The sequence below is a fragment of the Symphalangus syndactylus genome, chromosome 12 (assembly GCF_028878055.3).
Source record: "Symphalangus syndactylus isolate Jambi chromosome 12, NHGRI_mSymSyn1-v2.1_pri, whole genome shotgun sequence".
Taxonomy (NCBI): Eukaryota; Metazoa; Chordata; class Mammalia; order Primates; family Hylobatidae; genus Symphalangus; species Symphalangus syndactylus.
Genome location: NC_072441.2, coordinates 74,432,902 through 74,451,501, shown reverse-complemented (window position 1 = coordinate 74,451,501; position 18,600 = coordinate 74,432,902).

Genomic DNA, 18,600 nt, shown 5'->3' with positions numbered 1-18,600 from the left:
TCTAAATTGGGAATATTATCTACTTCACAGGGCTGTCATGAGGACTAATGAGTATGTGAAAAGCACATAGAATGGTTGGGAACATGGAGGTACTGTAGATGTGGCTGCAAAATAATACAATACTATACAATACAGTACAATGCAATACAATACACAACCTCCTCCCTGCCTGTACTTGCCATGGCTGTACCAAAGTCCTGTGATGGAATTTAGCATATGAAACCAATAGCAAGCCCTGCTTCTCCAAAACAGAGATGAGTTTCACACTGTGACTTTGCCCCTACATCCCAGTCTCTCTACAAGAGCAGGGGACACCTAGGAACACCTTATTATCTCCATCCAGGAGGTAGCCAGTTAAAGAACCCATAAAGTCTCAGCTGGGAGATGGTCTGACAGTGGGGAAGGTTTAGTGGAATGTACACTCCTAGATCACTGGGCTGCCAGAGGAGAGATGATCTCTGGCAGGCCTGGAGAATGCCGTTTTCCTCTGAATGTGCAGAAGGGAAGAGCTGCCCAGATACAGACACACTCGCGACCCTGGAGGGAGAGCAGGGTATACAAGGTAAATTTTCCCTTCGTGCTTGGCTGACAGAGAACTAAAGCAGTGAAGAAACTGGATGGGTTGCTAGAGAAGTCAGGAAGTTTGCCTCAGGGCTGGGAGAAGGCTGAGGTCTCTGACTGTGATCATCCCAAGTCAACGAGGTCAAACAACTCTCCACCCGGGGACCGTTCATCATGGCATCCAGGACAGCTACGTTGCTTCAGCAAGGCCTTCACAAATGTGGTTTATTCCTCACCTGGCTCAGGCAATGACTAACAAAAGTTAAAAAAAAAAAAAAAAGTCATCTGGGCTGTGGATGTGAGGTGATTCTCTAAAGGGGCTTAATCTGGCGATCACCACATAGCTAAGAAGGACCCGGTAAGCAGATATTCAATGCACCAGAGAAGAGGATAGGACAAGGGCCAAGGGTGGGAACTGAGGTTCTGCCATGCCCTCCCCTTCTTCCTCATATTTCACACAAGAAAGGGTCTTAGAAAGAAGCATCAAAGTCTGTGTTCCACACATTACACAATATGGAGGACTCAGGATTTAGAGAGGAAGCCCAAATCCAGTCAAAGAATTAGTAAATCATACCTGTAAGGAAAGGCTGTAGAGGTGGGATTGCAAAATAAACTTTATTCAACATTTATTATGTGCCAGGCATTGTACTAGGCACATTTCACATTCTTTTACTTTGAGATAAAAAGACAGAAAAATGACCTTATAAAGACCTTCTCAACTATAATCAGGGTCTTATCTCGACAGGAATCATTGGCTACTCCTATGGGCCCAGCCTATTCTATGTGAGAAACAAGGGCCCTTCCTGTCCACAAGGAGCTGACATTCTAGTTGTAGAAAAGAGCTATTGAGACAAAACATTTAGTATAAAGAGTAGTATTCTATATGTATGTGTGTCAGTGATGGTATAATAAAGTGCTAAATTATGTGAGAAAAAAATCATTTGGGAAACAGCTTCATACAGAGTGATCTCTTTCTTGTGCTATAATGAAGGGGAAGAAAAAGCAACACTTTTTATATTTAAATTAAATTTATTTATTTTAATTTCAACTTTTATTTTTGATTCAGGGGGGTACATGTGCAGGTTTGTTACCTGGGTATATTGCATGATGCTAAGGTTTGGAATACAATTGATCCTCTCACCCCGGTAGTGGGCATAGTACCTGATAGTTTTTCAACTTTTGCCTCTCACCTTCCCTCCTCCTTCTATACAATAGACACTATTACTCCCTAGTGTCTATTGTTGCCATCTTTATGTCTATGAGTACCCAATGTTTAACTCCCACTTAGAAGTGAGAACATGGGGTATTTGGTTTTCTGTTCCTGTATTAATTTGCTTAGGACAATGGCCTCCAGCTGCATCCATGTTGCTGCAATAGACATGATTTTGTTCTTTTTAATGGCTGTGGGGAACATTTATTGAAGGCCTTCTGTGTACCAGGTATTTTCACCTCACAACACTGTAAGATATATAGTATGTTATTATTTCCATTTCATGGAAAAGAAAATTCAGACTCAGAGAAGTAACTTTCCCAAGATCACTCAATAAGTACAGAAAAGGTTCACCTGGTGCAAAAGATTAGGCACTTTCTCCCCATGGCTGTAGAAGAAATTCTCACAAAACCTATTGGCCTGGTAAGACAGGTGGGCACAGGGCCCTCCAGGTAGGAGCAAACAGACCTGCAGATAGCACAAGAAGAATGGACTCCAACCCTAGCAGAAGAGATTGTATTCAGCCCTGATTATGAAGGTGGTTCAGCACTGTCACTGATTTCCAGGAAGAAGCACCATCACCTTCTTTACAAGTCTTTTAAACCAGCATACTGAAAATTGCTTCTTTTTTTTCTTCTCTCTAGAGGCAAGGGGCCAAATGAGGAGACCTTCCAATGTCTTCTCTACCCAATGAATCTCTGACTCTACAAGTTTCCTTCCCAAGACACTGTGGTCCAGGGCTACCTCCCTTACAGCCTACATGACAACACGTGCAAATTATTTGTCAGCATCTAATTGCAAGAATGGTGAGTCCTCCATGCCTCATTGGAGGGCATAAATGGGTAATTGGAGCCACGGTTAGTGGGCTGAGGTCACACTTTTCTGCTGGTTAAGATGCAGACACCACAGTCGTAAGCTGTCCCCTTTAAGACTTTTACGGCTAAAAAGGGCAAGAACACTCTGTTCCAAGAAGCAGAAAGCAAAAGAAACACAGACTTCCTTGCTCCTGGTGTTTTGATATATGAGCCTACTCTCATCATATCTCAAGTTTTAATCCCAAAGACAAGATCAAGATCATGTCCATACTTCCTTGGCTTAAGGCAAATGGAATCCTCTGGGATCCCAAGCTTAAGAACTCTTGTGGTGGGCTTGGAACAATAGCCTCCATGGACACGAGAGGAGGAGAGTGAATCCACTACCAGCCATGCCTAATTCTCTCCCACTGAAGTCAGGGCATGAAGGCAACAGCTGGGTGCAGCTTCACTTGAGCTCTGAGAGTCCTGGGACAGGATTTTATCCTTTCTTTCTTTTTTTTTCTTTTTCTTTTTTTTTTTTTTTGAGACAGAGTCTTGCTTTCTCGCCCAGGCTGGAGTGCAATGGCACGATCTTGGCTCACTGAAACCTCTGCCTCCCAGGTTCAAGTGATTCTCCTGCCTCAGCCTCCTGAGTAGCTGGATTACAGGCACCTGCCACCACACCCAGCTAAATTTTGTATTTTTAGTAGAGATAGGGTTTCACCATGTTGGCCAGGCTGGTCTCAAACTCCTGATGTCATGATCCACCTGCTTCAACCTCCCAAAGTTCTGGGATTACAGGTGTGAGCCACCACGCCCAGCCTGGGGATTTTATTCTACAGAAAAAAATTAGACCTTGGCCTGGGAGATCTTGGGATGGCATTTGCTCTCTAGATCCAGAGGGAAATCTCTGAAAGCAAGAAGACTGAGAGCCTCATATTTTGGTCTGATTATAAGCAAGGTCTAGAGTTTGTAGTGTATCGCTGGTACACATTCCTTCCTCTTCTAACAACTTATGCATCCTTGATCCACACTCCCTACCTACCTCACAAGACTAAAAAGGTCTTGCTTTTCTTTTATTTTGAAAGGTGTTTTAGTCATGTCTAAGATACAGTATTAGGTGGTCTATTGGAAAAAAAAAAGTCATAAGACACAAAATCAAGAAACTTTCTGTCAAATATGCTGTTAACTCAGACACCCTCAGACAAGTCACTCTGAAATAGAGGTATTTCCTTGTGTGTAAAAGTGAGGCACAATACCCTGTACCTTTCCTGATAATTTAGCCATTGATGTTCAAAGCCTAATTCAATAATGATATGGTTAGGCTTTGTGTCCCTACCCAAATCTCATCTTGAATTACAATCCGCATAATCCCCATGTGTCAAGGGAGAGACCAGGTGGAGGTAATTGAATCATCAGGGCAGTTTTCCCCATGCTGTTCTCGTGATAGTGAGTGAGTTCTCATGAGACCTGATGGTTTTATAAGGGGCTCTTCCCCCTTTGCTCAGCACTTCTCCTTCTTGCCACCATGCAAAGAAGGTGCTTTGCTTCCCTTCACCTTCTGCCATGATTGTAAGTTCCTGAGGCCTCCCCAGCCATGTTGAACTGTGAGTCAATTAAAACTCTTTACTTTATAAATTACTCAGTCTTAGGCAGTTCTCTATCGCAGTATGAAAACGTACTAATACAAATAACAAAGATTTTACATTTCCTCCCAAATTAGTGTCTAGCGTCAACGTTAGGGTCAAGCTATTATACAGGATTAGAGGCATTTAGGAGATTACAACTTTTCCCTGGTTTTTCAAAGATTAGTCACACGTTCACTTGGCTGAATACACAAGGTAGAATGGACAGGACTTGAGGCAAATAACCTTGTGGTTAAGGGTACTCAGGTTCAGATTTTGGCTCCACCACTTGGCAGCAATGTGACCCTCTATTTCCATATCCTTCTTACTTTTAAAATGAGTCTAACAATAGTAGTTTTTGGTTGGCTATGAAGATTGAGTGAGATATATGTCATATTTGGCATGTAGTGAGTGCTACATATTCTCTATCATATATATTACATATAATATACAATATATACCTCTCTATATATACACAGATAGCTAGATATACAGAGATAGACGTATAGATACAATGAATCGTGCCATTTATGCTGAAGATAAAAATTAAATTATAAATGGGAGAGTACTCTGAAAGGAGATAAGATTTTACAATGGAAACATGGGTTCTGATGATTATAGCTCTAACTATTGTGCCCACCTTCATTGCCTCCTTTTAGCAAGGCCACCAGATACAGCCAAGCATGTTGGGCACTGCACACATCCAAAGGCACCATTCACATGTAACCTTCCCTTTGTACCTGAGAGCACATGGCAACTACTCTTCCAGGTAAGCCTGTACTTCCCTCACAGCTGTTCCTCCCAGCACCTGCTCTTTAGAGCCATTCACTCATTAGTCCTTAATTCAGTGAAGGTATACTGAGAACATACTCTGTGCAAGGACTGGGCATACAAAGATAAATGAAACACAAGTTCTGCCCTGAACTTCCGGTGGCTGGGGAAACAGTCCTGTGCACCAAGAAGTAGAATGCAATGTAATGAGTGCTAAAGTGCTTCTATGTACAAGAGATTAGAGGATTGCCAGCTTTCTTTCTATGTGGCAGTGGTCATGGACAGGGGTAGTGTGGGGATTCGTAGAAGCAAAAATGAGACAAGTCTAACTCTCTTAAAAAAAAAAGTTCTCATAAACACCATTTTTAAAAGTCAAGAAAAAGTCAATGGGGTACAGTCTCCTCAGAGAAATCCAGTGGGGATCTTTTGTTGTGGCAGGAAGGGACTCTACTAAGAACCTCTAGCAGAGGCGCCTCTGGTAGAAGGAAGATGCAAAAATAGCTCCCCTAATACCTGCCCAGATCAGAAGAGAGGACAGGGATTTATCACTCATACAGTAAATTTGAAATGTAGATTCTTACCTAACATGAAGATTCCCTTCTCAGGGGATAGACCAAATTCCCTTCTCGGGGGATAGACCAAAGCCCGCCAGCTTTAGACAGATAGCTTCTCTTTGCATCTTCACAGCCTCTTTGAGAGAGGTGAACTTGGAGTCAGGAGGTCTGAGATGGAATTTTAACCTTGTCCATTTGTTGTTTTGTGATCTCAGGCAAGTCAATAAGCCTCAACTTTGTTGTCATAATAAGAATTAAGAATGGTCATAATAAGATGGTCTTCACAAATTTGTTCTTTGGACACCGAACACCTTAGTTATTGTCATATGCTCTGGGATAGAGGTGAGATCCTGGGAAGGAGGCAGAGGCAGCACAGAAGTCCCTCCATTCACAAACAGAGTCTGCCCACCATCCTTTAAGGAGCCTCTGCAGCTTGTTAACAAAGGAGATCTTGCCCTGAGAGCCTTATGCTCCTGAGCTGGCCATCTCAGCCCTCCCCTGGCTCCAGCGCCTTCATTTGTAAAGAAGGAATTCTGAGGCTATCAAAAAGGAAGTCAAATTGTTTTCGGAAAACAATAGCGAAGTAACTACAAGTCATTAGCTTCCTCTTTGGGGCCTGAAGTCAAGCTTGCCTGGGTAGCTGAAAGGACTGGTAGCACTGTTTACTTAAAGACCTCTGGACAGGACCCATAAATTAATTCCTGTGCATGACTTTCTGGAATGAGAGGAGGTGAGTCATGGAAGTGGGAGGATGCCTAAGAGTAGAGATTTCTGTTTCTTAGGACACAGCTAAATCTCTGATGCTGGCCTTGCCTTTTCTGGTCCTCTGGGTGAAAGTTTCATTTGGATATGTACGTGCACCTAACAGACATCCGCTGTCTGAGATGGCTCTTAATGAGTTTTTTTTCCTAGCGCCAAAAAAAAAAAAAAAAAAAAAGTCTGTTGTTTTCTGCAGGTCTCCTGAACACCTCGAGGAAGCCAAATGCTTCTGAGACAGGTGCTGTAGAAATTGCCTTTTGAACAGGAATTTCCTCAGTGACATGAGCAGACCAAAGCTGGGAATTGTGAAATTCATGACTCCTTAGAGGACTGTCTCAGTGTCATACAGATATCAAGGAATCACAGATACCAGAACACTAGAGCTTGAAGAGAAACTGAAGATCAAGTGGGCCAGATGAGAACATTGAAGCCCAGAGTAGGCAAGCAATTTGTCTAACTAAGGTCAGGAGCAGAAGCCAGATCTCCCAAAGAATCAGGAAACCTGGGGATTTCCCTGAGGGTAGAATGGGCCAGTTATTGATCACAGATACTCCTGTGATGCTGTTAGAGCACTTAGCTGAAAGTCCCTGGAGCTTAAATTACTAAAATCTAGAGAAAAGTCATGGTTTTTTGACCTCTCTAGATCCTGCAACAACTTGTATCCAAGAGCTACAGATGATTCTAGACCCTAAAGTTTTCTGAGAGGAGATGCAAAACTTCTACTTGAGCTGTTTTTAAACATCTTTGGTAAAATCATGAGGATCTGTTGAGCTTAATGATTTGAAATTTAGTCCAAAGATTATCAGTATTACCTGCCTGGACCCCTAGAAGATTTTTGGTGGGCTTCATGGAGCATAGAAACGCCTGTGTTCATTTCAAAGCTTTAGGGGAAGAGGGACCACAGTCTTGATCTATTCATAAAGCACTCTTGCCCCAAAAAAGATTAAAGGTCACTGTTCTAGGTATAGGAAGTCAAAAAAGGTTATTTCACATCAACCTCCAAAGTAATTTAAACAACCACCAAAAAGGCCAATATGTTCTATCCCTTCCCCAACCTAGAAGCTTCTTATCAAACAGGTTGAAATCTGTTCCATAGGCATAAGGCCACTTCTCAGGTCAGAGTCTTCACCTGTCAAATATAAAAAGGTCTTCTGAGATAAGCATGCTTATTCCTTCCTTTCGTAACTTTCCCAAACTCAAACAGCTAGCCAAGACTGGCACCTCTCGTCATGCCTAGTCCAGTATTCTTTCTGCCACCTCAGAAGGTTTTTAAGGATTTATTAAGCACCATTTCTAGATGGTCCTGAAATGGTCCCAAATGCTAGAGGAGCTATAAGATTACAGGAACTGTCCCTGAACTCAATACATTTGTAAATGTGGTGGGTAAATGAGTGCATGCCCCTGAAACGAGGAATTATTTCCTTAATGCCTTTCCCAACAGTATGGACAAGGGAAGTGAGACTGGAGCAGTGCTGGGGGAGACATGAACTGCCCCATCCCTGGCTAACTCCAGCCAGCTTGACAATCAATGAGCAGTAATATTCAGTAACTAGGTGCCAATTTCTAAGACCCCCTCCAATCTTGAAACCCCTTTGACTGTGTGCTGGGTTAACAAAGCATAAGCCAAAAGACTTGCTCACCAGTTTGTAATCTACTACAAAATAACAGAGATTTTTCAAATAATTAGTGAACAAAGGGGAGGGTCAAGTAAGCAGGTCTCCAAACTGAAAATAGTTGCATCCTAAAAGCTTCAATGTAAATTGGTGGTGTGGAATTTGGAGCATGTTTTCCCATAGAAATAATGTTATAAAGGGTAGTTAGCTTCCCGGGCTAGCCCATAAAAGCTTATTTCAGGCATAATGTTGCTCAACTATGGTGCTGAGAGTACTAGAGATGCTAACAACCTAGTTAACATGGTCCCTGGATGGGAGAGAATGATGCCAAGTTCTGGCTGGGGACTCCAGGAATATATCTCCCTCTGAAGAGTTTCAGATTCAAGAGTCTCCACTCCATCCCTGCAATGAGGATGGCGTCTTCCTGCCTCCCTGTCTTCATGGGGAAGGGAAATAATATTTATTGATTACCTAACTTTATTAATGCAAGGACTGACCCACTCAGCATTGTCCCTTTCATGAACTAATATCCGAGACCAACCACAGACAGAAAGCTTCATATTTTTCAAACTGTTCCAGTCTTTTCCTAATTAGAAAAAGTCATAGTGTATTATTGTAAAAATGTAGGTAATATAGAAGAGTCTAAACATGAGATAAAATCACATACAAGTACTATTACAATACTGATAACTTTCTACCACATTTTTATACTTACAAATTTTTTTAAAAAATTGGAATTGTATTATGAACACTTTTTGGTAATCTGCTTTTTTTCACTTAATGATATGTCAGAGATGTTTTCTATGTCAATAGAAATACATCTTCTTCACCTTTTTAATGATTATCAGGAGTGTAGTCAAAGAGAATGGCACCCAAAGGCAATGTAATGTGTTTGTATCTTTTGTTTCCATAAGGATGTTACCACTGCACTAGAATTATCAAAGACCAGCATCTGTGCAGTACTCTTTAGACTAATGTCAGGGTATATATATCACCTCCACCGTTTGCTAAGTCCCTGGGTTACACAGTTTCCTACTCTTGGATTTACCAAAATTCATTTAATGCCCTATTATTGAGCACTTCAATTTTGGGTGAATATAAATATCACCATATTGAATGTAAGTGGTGCCTTTTTAATTTCTAAGACAAAGCAACTTCCTGTTAACCCATTTCTTTCTCTGTCCCAAATAGGTTACTCCATGTAATTCTGAGCTGTCCTTTCAAAGCCTTGCAAACAGCTCATGGGAAAAAGCAGAATTTCTGAACAAAACAATTCAAAACAAAACAAAAAATACTAGCTTCCTCCATTCAACCAACCCCTTCTCCACCATACACATAAGACGCAAAAGGAAGTGTGCTGAGCGAGTGGTGAAACACTAGGGCAGATAAGAACAATCTTGACAGGTTCGGAGAAAACCCCTCACGAATCTTGGGAGAAGATTTCTATGGGTAAATGGGGTAAGGGTTCAAATCCTGAAGGGCTAAACCAAACTTTGCAAAAGCTCACCACCACCACGAGCCTGCTGCCCTAGAACAGCCACCGCTGTGCCTCATGCCTCCAATCCTGCTCTGGTTTCTGTGAACTCACACACAACCCTGGGATTGAAGTACCAGCTCTGCCTGTGGTGGGAAGGACGTGTGTAACTGACAAAAGCTGATGAGGCAGAGAGGGACCAGGGAAATGCAGGAATCAGGATCTCAGGACACATGAGCTCAGGTCCTATCTCTAACACTTAAAGAATTGAGTGTCCTTGGGTTAAGCTACGTCAACTGTGCCTTCTACTTTTAAATTTTAATATCTCTATGATTCTAAGTAATTGGTTATCTCCATACCAAGCCAAAGCTTGGAAGAAGTTGAAGTTTGTCTTAAGTGCCCAACTATATTTACACTTGTAGCTCCTCCCTTTTTTTACCCATACAGCACTCTGGGGAGCACGAGAGATGTTCTTAGGCCATTTTTTATTCCAGATGGTGCTGCTGTATTGAAAAGTTAAGGGTATTCCAAATAAGGAAAATACAAATGAGCAACACTTGGAGGTGTGTTTCAATTAGGATGCTACCAGCCATCAGTAACAGAAAACCCAGCTGGAGTCAACCACACTGACCACTACACTGTGGGAATGCACAGAGGGTGTCAAAGTTAATGGATGGCCCACTTATAGCTGATCCATTTATTTATTCATGTATTCATCTATCCACTGATTTTAAAAACCCACTGAGTTTGGGACTGTGCTAGGAACTAGATATACTAGTGATTCAGACATGGCATCTGAATTAAGAAATCAAAACCTAGGGGTTTTATAAATATCGATGCTCCCTGACCCCTCTGAGAGCTGAGTGATGTCACCAACTTAGAATCCCACAAGACTAGCTGGAGACCTAGTTGGAATAAAAATGCTGCCTTGTTTTAGACCATCAAGTCTATGATAATACTGTGATTTCCAAGGATCTATCTGGATTGAGGGAGCTGAGCAATGCAGGCTGACATGCCCTGTAAAAGGGATTGAGGTGAAGCTCTGATCTCGGGAGAGTATAGAATGGAAACCAGAAACTAGGAACCATGGACATCTGCATCTATTCACCCTCCATGCAAGGGGGTGTAGAGAGTTCCCATTTACCTCCAGATCTGGTTTATGAACTGTGGGCCTGCAAGCAGCCTAATATCATGATTGGTTGATGCTCCAATGGACCTGAATAGGAAGGGACCGTGACAGGTGGCTGCAAACAGATAATAGAGAGCTAACAGAGAATGTCAGGCAGTGGTCTAAGTGCTTAGCAGAGTTTGCTCATTTAACCCTTACAAAACTCTTGGAGATAAGAATTAGTATCCGTATTTAACATAGGAAAAAAATCAAGAACAGAAACCTTATCCAAGCTGGTCAGTGGTAGATCTGGGATTTGAATCCGGGCAGTCTAGTTTCAACGTCTGTGCACTTAACCACAAAATAAATTATATGACTATGTGAGAAGTGCTATAATAGAGCTACGATCAGAATGCTGTGGGAACTGAGAAAGGAATGAAAGTGCCAGGAAAGGCTCCACAAAGGAGACGGCATTTGTGATATGTCTTGAAAAATAAGTAGAAGTTTCAGACAGAGAACTGGAAGTGGGAGAAGTACATCCCAGGCACCATGGGATAGATGGGCAATGGCATTTTGGAAGACTAAAGAGTAGTTCTTTTGCAGGGCAGGTGAGCCCCAAATCTGGGGCCTTAGCTCAGGAAGGTTTTTGGTTTTGCTCAAGAAAGAATTCAAGAGTGAGCCAGCGGTAGAAGAAAATATCTTTCTGGAGGTGGCAGTGTTACAGCTCTGTGACAGCTCCTGCAGAACGGGGCTACCCCACAGGCAGTGCGCTGACAGCAGCAGCTCAGAGCAGTTCTACAGTCATATTTACACTCACTTTTAATTACATACAAATTAAGGGGCAGGTTATTTAAGATATTTTTAGAAAGGGGGTGATAACTTCTGGGTCATTGCCATGGAAAGGGGCAGTAACTTCTGGGTGTTGCCATGGCAATGGTAAACTATTATGGTGCTGGTGGACATGTCTTATGGAGCAGTGCTTCCCATGCCTCTTCTCTGTTTTAGCCAGTCTTTGATCTGGTCCAGAGTCAAGTTCTGCCTCCTAACTCAATTCTACACAGCTGGACCAAAAAGGATGTGGGAGCTTGGTTTGCAAAGAAACCTGAGTTTCGGGCCAGATTGTTAAAAACTTTGTAAACCACATTAATTTGTTCTGCAGGCAGCAGGGAGCCAAGTAAGGGGATGAGTCAGAATCCTCCTCCAATTTTCAGGGATTCCCAGGATGGTTCCTCAGTTTGCGTGCCCTGGATCACACCCAGTGCTAAGTAAAATCCTTTCTCTGGCCACTTGTTTCTTGCTTTTAGTCTCTTCAGCATTGCAGGTAGAGCCCAGGGCTGGGTAACTTTACTCCTACTGACTTGGAAAGTGAAGGATGCATGGTTGCTCAAAGGCAGAGCACGGCAGGGTACTCTACCAGTGTTCCACCTCCGAATCTTGGACCATTCTTTCACCTGGGAGCCCTGAATTCAAGAAAATCCAAACGGAGACCAGCAAAAAAAGGGAATGCTGTTTTATGGAGATTTTTAAACCAAGGCTGAGGGGCCATTTTCAGGGGATGCTGACTCAGTAAACGTTCTTTGGCAGCAAGCATCAGAAATCAACTGTAACTACTTTAAGCTGAAAAAGAAAAGGAAGAGGAAGAAGTGAAGAGAGGGATGAGGAGGAAGACAGGAACAAAAAGGGGAAGAAAGGTGAAGAGATTTCCTTAAAGTCTCTGCAAGAATCTGTAAGAATAAGCCCCCCAGTTAGAAGCTCCCTTGGGCTTCAAAAACATTAGAATGAATAGATATAGCTTGACTCTCCCTAAGACATGATTCCTCCAATTTATCAGTCTATTATCGTCCTCTCCAGGTCACATCTGCAGCCTTACAAAACAATGAGTCTTTCATTAAGCTGTGGCTCTTCATCCAAAAGTTCCCCTACTTATAAGCAGAAAGTCTATAGGTCCAAGGGCTCTCAGGGCACCTGCTTTTAGGTGTCAGTGGTGACCGTTGAGAAGGGGGCCACTGGAGGCCCTGCGGCCTCAAGGGCAAACCGATATAGTCACAGGATTAATCAAACAGCAGCAGAAGCCTTCAGAACAAGCACATCACAAAAAACACTGAACTCAACTCAAATGGAAGTTGCGTCACTGGTGGCTGTGTGATTCAGGGCAAGTCCCTTAATGTCTCCAAGCCTTAATGTTCTCATGTATAAAAAGGGTGCCCCTTTTTGTAAAAAGGCTTTCTGACTGTGACAAATTCATTAAAATACTGTGATGAACAAATGTGTTCCAAACTGCAATGTGCCGGGCAAGTGATGTTATTATCAACCAGACTCTTGCTCTCCATGCAGTGAAGCCTCTTCCTATGAGTGGAAATTATTCAGCCTTGTCACTGGCATGTCAACAACCAGACACAGCTTAGCGCAGAGTCGTGCCATGGGTCTGGGGCAGGACAAGCCAAGTGCAGGAAATGTGTCGGTCAGCTTCTGCACAACCCTGGATGGAACGGGCCACGGGAAGGGAAAATGGTTTTCCGCCTGCATTCTGCCCGTATGCCTTCCTGTGCCATCCTCCGGACCCCAGGCTCTACTCTCAGGCCTGGGCAGTGGGATAGGCTCCAAGACTCTGGAGGGTCTAGGGCTGGGTGAGGTGGGTAAACTTTAACACAAAGCCTTATAAAATGCTTGTTTGTGTTTCACTTTTAGTAAAATAAAGAGGCAGGAAAGTTGAAGACAGGTTTGGATCTTTCCAAGAAGGGCTTGGCCTCACAGGGAAGAGGTCTCCAGATGGGTCAGGGGGAAGCAGGGCATATCGAGCCTGGAGGAAAGAGGGACATGAATATGGCATCTTGGTTTTCAAAAAGTTGGCATGAAAAGGAAGATTTGACTTATTCTGGGCAGCTCAAAAGGATGGAACTGGGATCTGAGTGAGGACGGGGAGGAAGAGGGCTCACATTAACTTACTCTTATCAGGCACTGTTCTTTACAAATGTTATGACATGTAATTCTCACAACAGTACCATGAAGTGGTTACTAGTATTATCCTCTGTTTTACAGATGAGGAAACCAAGGCACAGAGGTTAAACAACATGTCGAAGCCACATAGCAAGTAAACAATTGAGCCAGGCTCCAAACCCAAACATTCTGGCGTCAGAGTCCTATAAAGATTTTTTTGGCCTAATGTGAGGAAGTACTTTCTAAGAATAAGAGTTTACCAATTAAAAAGGGTATGCTGTTTTATGAAGATATTTAAACCAAGCCTGAGGGGCCGTTTTCAAGGGATGCTAACTCGGTAAAAGTTCTTTGGCAGCAAGCCTCAGAAACCAAATGTAACGACTTTAAGCTAAAAAATAAAAAGAAGGAAGAGGAAGAAGAGAAGATGGGGTTGAGGGAGGAGGACAGGAAGAAAAAGGAGAAGAAAGGTGAAGAGGAAAGTGAAGAGGAGGAAGAGGCAAAAATGGGGGCATTTGTTGGAAGTGGGGTGCAGAAAAAGTAAACAGCTGAAGATTCAAATTCAAGAAGGACCAGAAACAAGGACTGCCCTAGGATCCAGGGAGCAGGAACTGATTAACCATTTCTTTAGGGCACAATTACCCAAATAAATCAGATCTAATGGATTTCTGTCTTTTTGCCATTCTGCTTAAGATTCAAGTTCCAGGGAAAGAACATTCCCTTGGCCTAGCCCTGGGAAAGATTGACAATAAAAATCGCTAATATTTATGGTGTTTATTCTCTACCAGCCACTGTTCTAAGCACCACATCTGCATGTATTTTCTTCTCACAGACACCCTATGAGATAGCTACTATTATAGTTAAGAAACTGAGACAGAGTATGTTAGCTGTCATTCAACGTGAGGCAGTGTGGTTGCCACCATGTTTACTCTAATATCAAAATGGAAAGGATAGGCTCCCTAAGGCAAAATGTTGATGTTGATGAAGAAGGGGAATGGATGCTAAGAGATAAAACCCACAGATGCTCTCTCAGGGCTTGGTCTTGCTAGAGGGGAAAGAGAGGACTCCCGAGGTGTCTTCTGACCCAGGAATTCTACATTCTAGTTTCCATCCTAACCCTCTTGGTTATTGCAAGGAGAAGATGAAACAAAGCAAGGAGGCCAGGTGTGGTGGCTCACACCTGTAATCCCAGTACTTTGGGAGGCTGAGGCGAGAAGATTGCTTGAGTCCAGGAGTTCGAGATTAGCCTGGGCAACATGGTGAAACCCCATCTCTACCAAAAGTAAAATTAAAAAAAATAGCTGAGCATGGTGGCATGTGCCTGTGGTCCCAGCTACTCAAGAGGCTAAGGTGAGAGGATTGCTTGAGCCCAGGAGGTGGAGGTTACAGTGAACCGAGATTGCACTAATGCACTCCAGCCTGGGCAAGAGTGAGACCCTGTCTCAAAAAGAAAAAAAGCAAGGAGCAAAAAGACAACAGAAAAGATATAACAAAGGACTCGGTGCAACAGAAACATAGGAGAACAAATAGTTCCTGGACAGCATACAGCCAAATGACAAAATTCTGAGAGAAAAAAAAAATGCCTATCAAAGTATAACTTGAAAGACAACAAAGAAAAGATTCCAAGTCCTATAAAATTTGAGAATGAAGTAAAATGAAGAAAAGCAGAGAGGCCAATTTCTCACAAATAGTGAAAACCTGATGTGAAACTCTACTACAAGAGGTTGCACCCCATCGTGATTCACAGTGAAAGTTTGGAGTCAGGCTGCCAGGATTAAATCCTGCCTCCAGCACCTCCGGCTGTGTCACTTTGAAAGCATTACATGACCTGTCTGTGCCTCGGTCTCGTCTGTAAGATTTTAATAATGCATAATTATTAAATTAACAATTTAATAGTTACTAATAATTGTTAATAGTGTCAGAGGAGTGTTGAAAGGGTAAAGTCTTAAGCACAGTGCCTGGCACATAGCAAATGCTTACTAAACGTTAGCCACGCGGCCACTGTATGTGAGCTCCTACAAGCCCAACGTGGTCTTGGGACAGGCCGACAGGTTGAGTGCCTGGAAGAAGCCCCTCTTGGGGAATCATAAGCAGAGACCCCAGAACAGCAGAGACCTGGTTTCTGCATGGGAGATCAGGAAATCGGCACCACTAACAGATGCGGATCCTTAGCAGAGAGATGAGCAGGTGAGGAGAGGAATAGCCCCCCAGGAGTCGAGAGTCTGGATAGTGGAATGCCAGAAATGAAGCTCTGGAAAAACATTCTACTTAAAATATAATTGTAAGAACTCCATTTTGTAGGGATCTCGGAGAAACCCTCTGAAATCTCCAAGGAGTTGGAGAACAGGGCCTTGGGTTTGCAATCAAGAGCTCTGTGTTCTGGCTTCTGCTGATGCTAGTGGGCTCTCGGCCCTTTCAGGGTCTCAATTTCCTCTCAGAACACAGAGCTCTGAAAAAGTGGGCATAATGATATCTACCTCGAATCATTGAAGTGAAGATTAAATGAGGAATGTCTGTAAAACACCTGGAACATAGAGGGTACTGAATAAATGATAACCTTCCTTACACTCCCACTCACTGTTACAAAACAACAATGCATAGAACAGGGTGTCCCTGGAGTCAGAAGAATAAAGTAAGTGCATGCTTGTTGAATTCATCAACTTCCAGAATGCCCCATGTGTTCTAATGAATCCATATCTGATATAGTTTGGATGTTTGGCCCCTCTAAATCTCATGTCGAAATGTAATTCCTAATGTCAGAGGTGGGGGCCTGGCTGGGAGGTGTTTAAATCATGGGGTTGAATCCCTCATGAATGGCTTGGTGCCATCCTTGTGGTAATGCATGAGTTCTCACTTTATGAGTTCAAATGAGATCTGGCTTTTTGAAAGAGCCTGGAATGGGCCAGACACGGTGGCTCACACCTGTAATCCCAGCATTTTGGGAGGCCGAGGCGAGTGGATCACGAGGTCAGGAGTTCGAGACTAGCTGGACCAACATGGTGAAACCCCGTTTCTACTAAAAATACAAAAATTAGCCAGGCATGGTGGCACATGCCTGTAATCTCAGCTACTCAGGAGGCTGAGGCAGGAGAATTGCTTGAACCCAGGAGGCAGAGGTTGCAGTAAGCTGAGATCATGACATTGCACTCTAGCCTAGGGGACAGAGTGAGACTCCATCTGAGAAAAAAAAAAAAAAGAGCCTGGAACGTCCTCCTCTCTCTTTTGCTCTTTCACTCTTGCCATGTAACACACAGGTTCTGCTTTGCCTTCCACCATGGTTGTCAGTTGCCTGAGGCTCTCACCAGAAGTAGATGCCAGCACTATGCTTCATGTCCAACCTGCAGAACTGTGAGCCAAATAAATCTCTTTTCTTTATAAATTACCCAGCATCACATATTCCTTTATAGCAATGCAAACAGACTAACATAGTGTCCTTAGCCATTCTCACAATCTGGAATGATCTCTGCACTCCATTCCATTCTACCTTGATCTATTCCCTATGTAGCAAACATCTTTTATCTTTCAAGGCCAAGCTCAAATATCATGTCCTCAAGGAATTGAAGAACTTCCTCAGCATGTGACTTGTTCTTCAGTTTTGCACTGATTCCCCTGTACTTTGTGTTGTAATTAGTTCTTGTAGACAGAGAGAATGTCTGACTCACCTTGGCGTTAGTCTAGGCTGCATTGCACATTCCTTTGTGGCACTTTACTTTTATGGGGTTATGGGCAGCATTGTATCCCTGAATTCGTATCTCCATCTGAATTAACACTTAATCCCTCCATTTAGGCCTCAGTCAATACTCCCCAAGAAAGAAGGAGGGGATTATCTAGTTTGGAAACCTGGGTACAAACTAAGCATGCAGGGCCGACTTACCCATGAAGCACAGTAGCTAGAGTCCACAATACTTTTAAAGGCCCACACACACAAAAACGTTCAATTTCTTTTGAAATCAGTAGAAAAAATAAACTTTTAGGTCAAACAAAATGTTTTAACATATAATATTAATATATTTATCTTTATGCCAATGCACATATAGTTTTTAATATTTTTCATGGAAGAATGAGCCCATGAAACCAACAGTGCCCATGACCCACAAAAGTCACACAGCTCTGTGGGCATAAGTAGCTCATCCTTTTCTCCCCTTCCTCCTAGGGAGCTGCGTGCCTACAGGAAACAAGGAGCCTTTAGCCTACTCCTCCAGGCTCAACATTTGACAGGGGCATGACCATGTCCAGCATTGCTGAGTAACTGGGAAGAGAAGCTCACTGTTGCTGCACACCCTATGCCAAGCCTTCAAACAGTCCCAGCAGTAATCAAGGTGATATACTGACTTTTTTCTGTCTGGCTCTTGTGTCTATCTCTCTCATTTTTTCTAACTTAGGCAAAGAATGGGAAAGTCATTTATCAGGTCCCGCTGAAATCATATTGTTGATCCTCTAAATGACCTTATCATGTACGTACAATCTTTATTTGACAGATGAAGACACTGATGAACAGAAAGGTTAAAGAATTTACTAAAGGTCAGTCATCCAACAAATGAGTTTAGAACCCAAACTTTTGGACCCCAAGTTAAAGCTCCTTTCTCCGACTACACTATAAAGTAGGGGCTCAATAAACGTGTGTCGAAATGAATCAAAACGGTGACAGAATATTGCCAGGCAGCACAAAGCTTGGATGGAATTTTTCAAAATTTTTGCTGGTGATTTTAAGCTTCAGATGAAGTCTTTGACATTTACCATTCTCTTAATAAACACTTTATAAAACTCCAAATCCACGTTTCTGCCTTGAAGGATCACCATCAGTTGGAATATATTTTTACACTATCCTCTGCCATCTTTGAAGGAGGAACAGATTAGGGAAAAAATGCTTTATTTACCAGTGTACTTAGAATGAAAATATAATGTTTAACTTTCATGGAGACAGACTGAAATATGAATAGTCATGTAGTTTTTTGAAATTAAATTTCTATTCCAGGAGGCCAACACTCTACCGTCTCTGGCTTTCAAACTTCCACATTAAGACTTGGGAAGTAAAAATGTTTGGGAATGAAACTGGATGAATGGACATGTTTGTGCCAGTATTCTGGGGGGACTCTTTTTCCTCTCAAAATCCCAGTAGATCACTGGTCACGTTTAGAATCTTCAAATATTTGCTAAAAGAAATGTTTTGGGGAGAAAACAATATCCCACTCTCCTT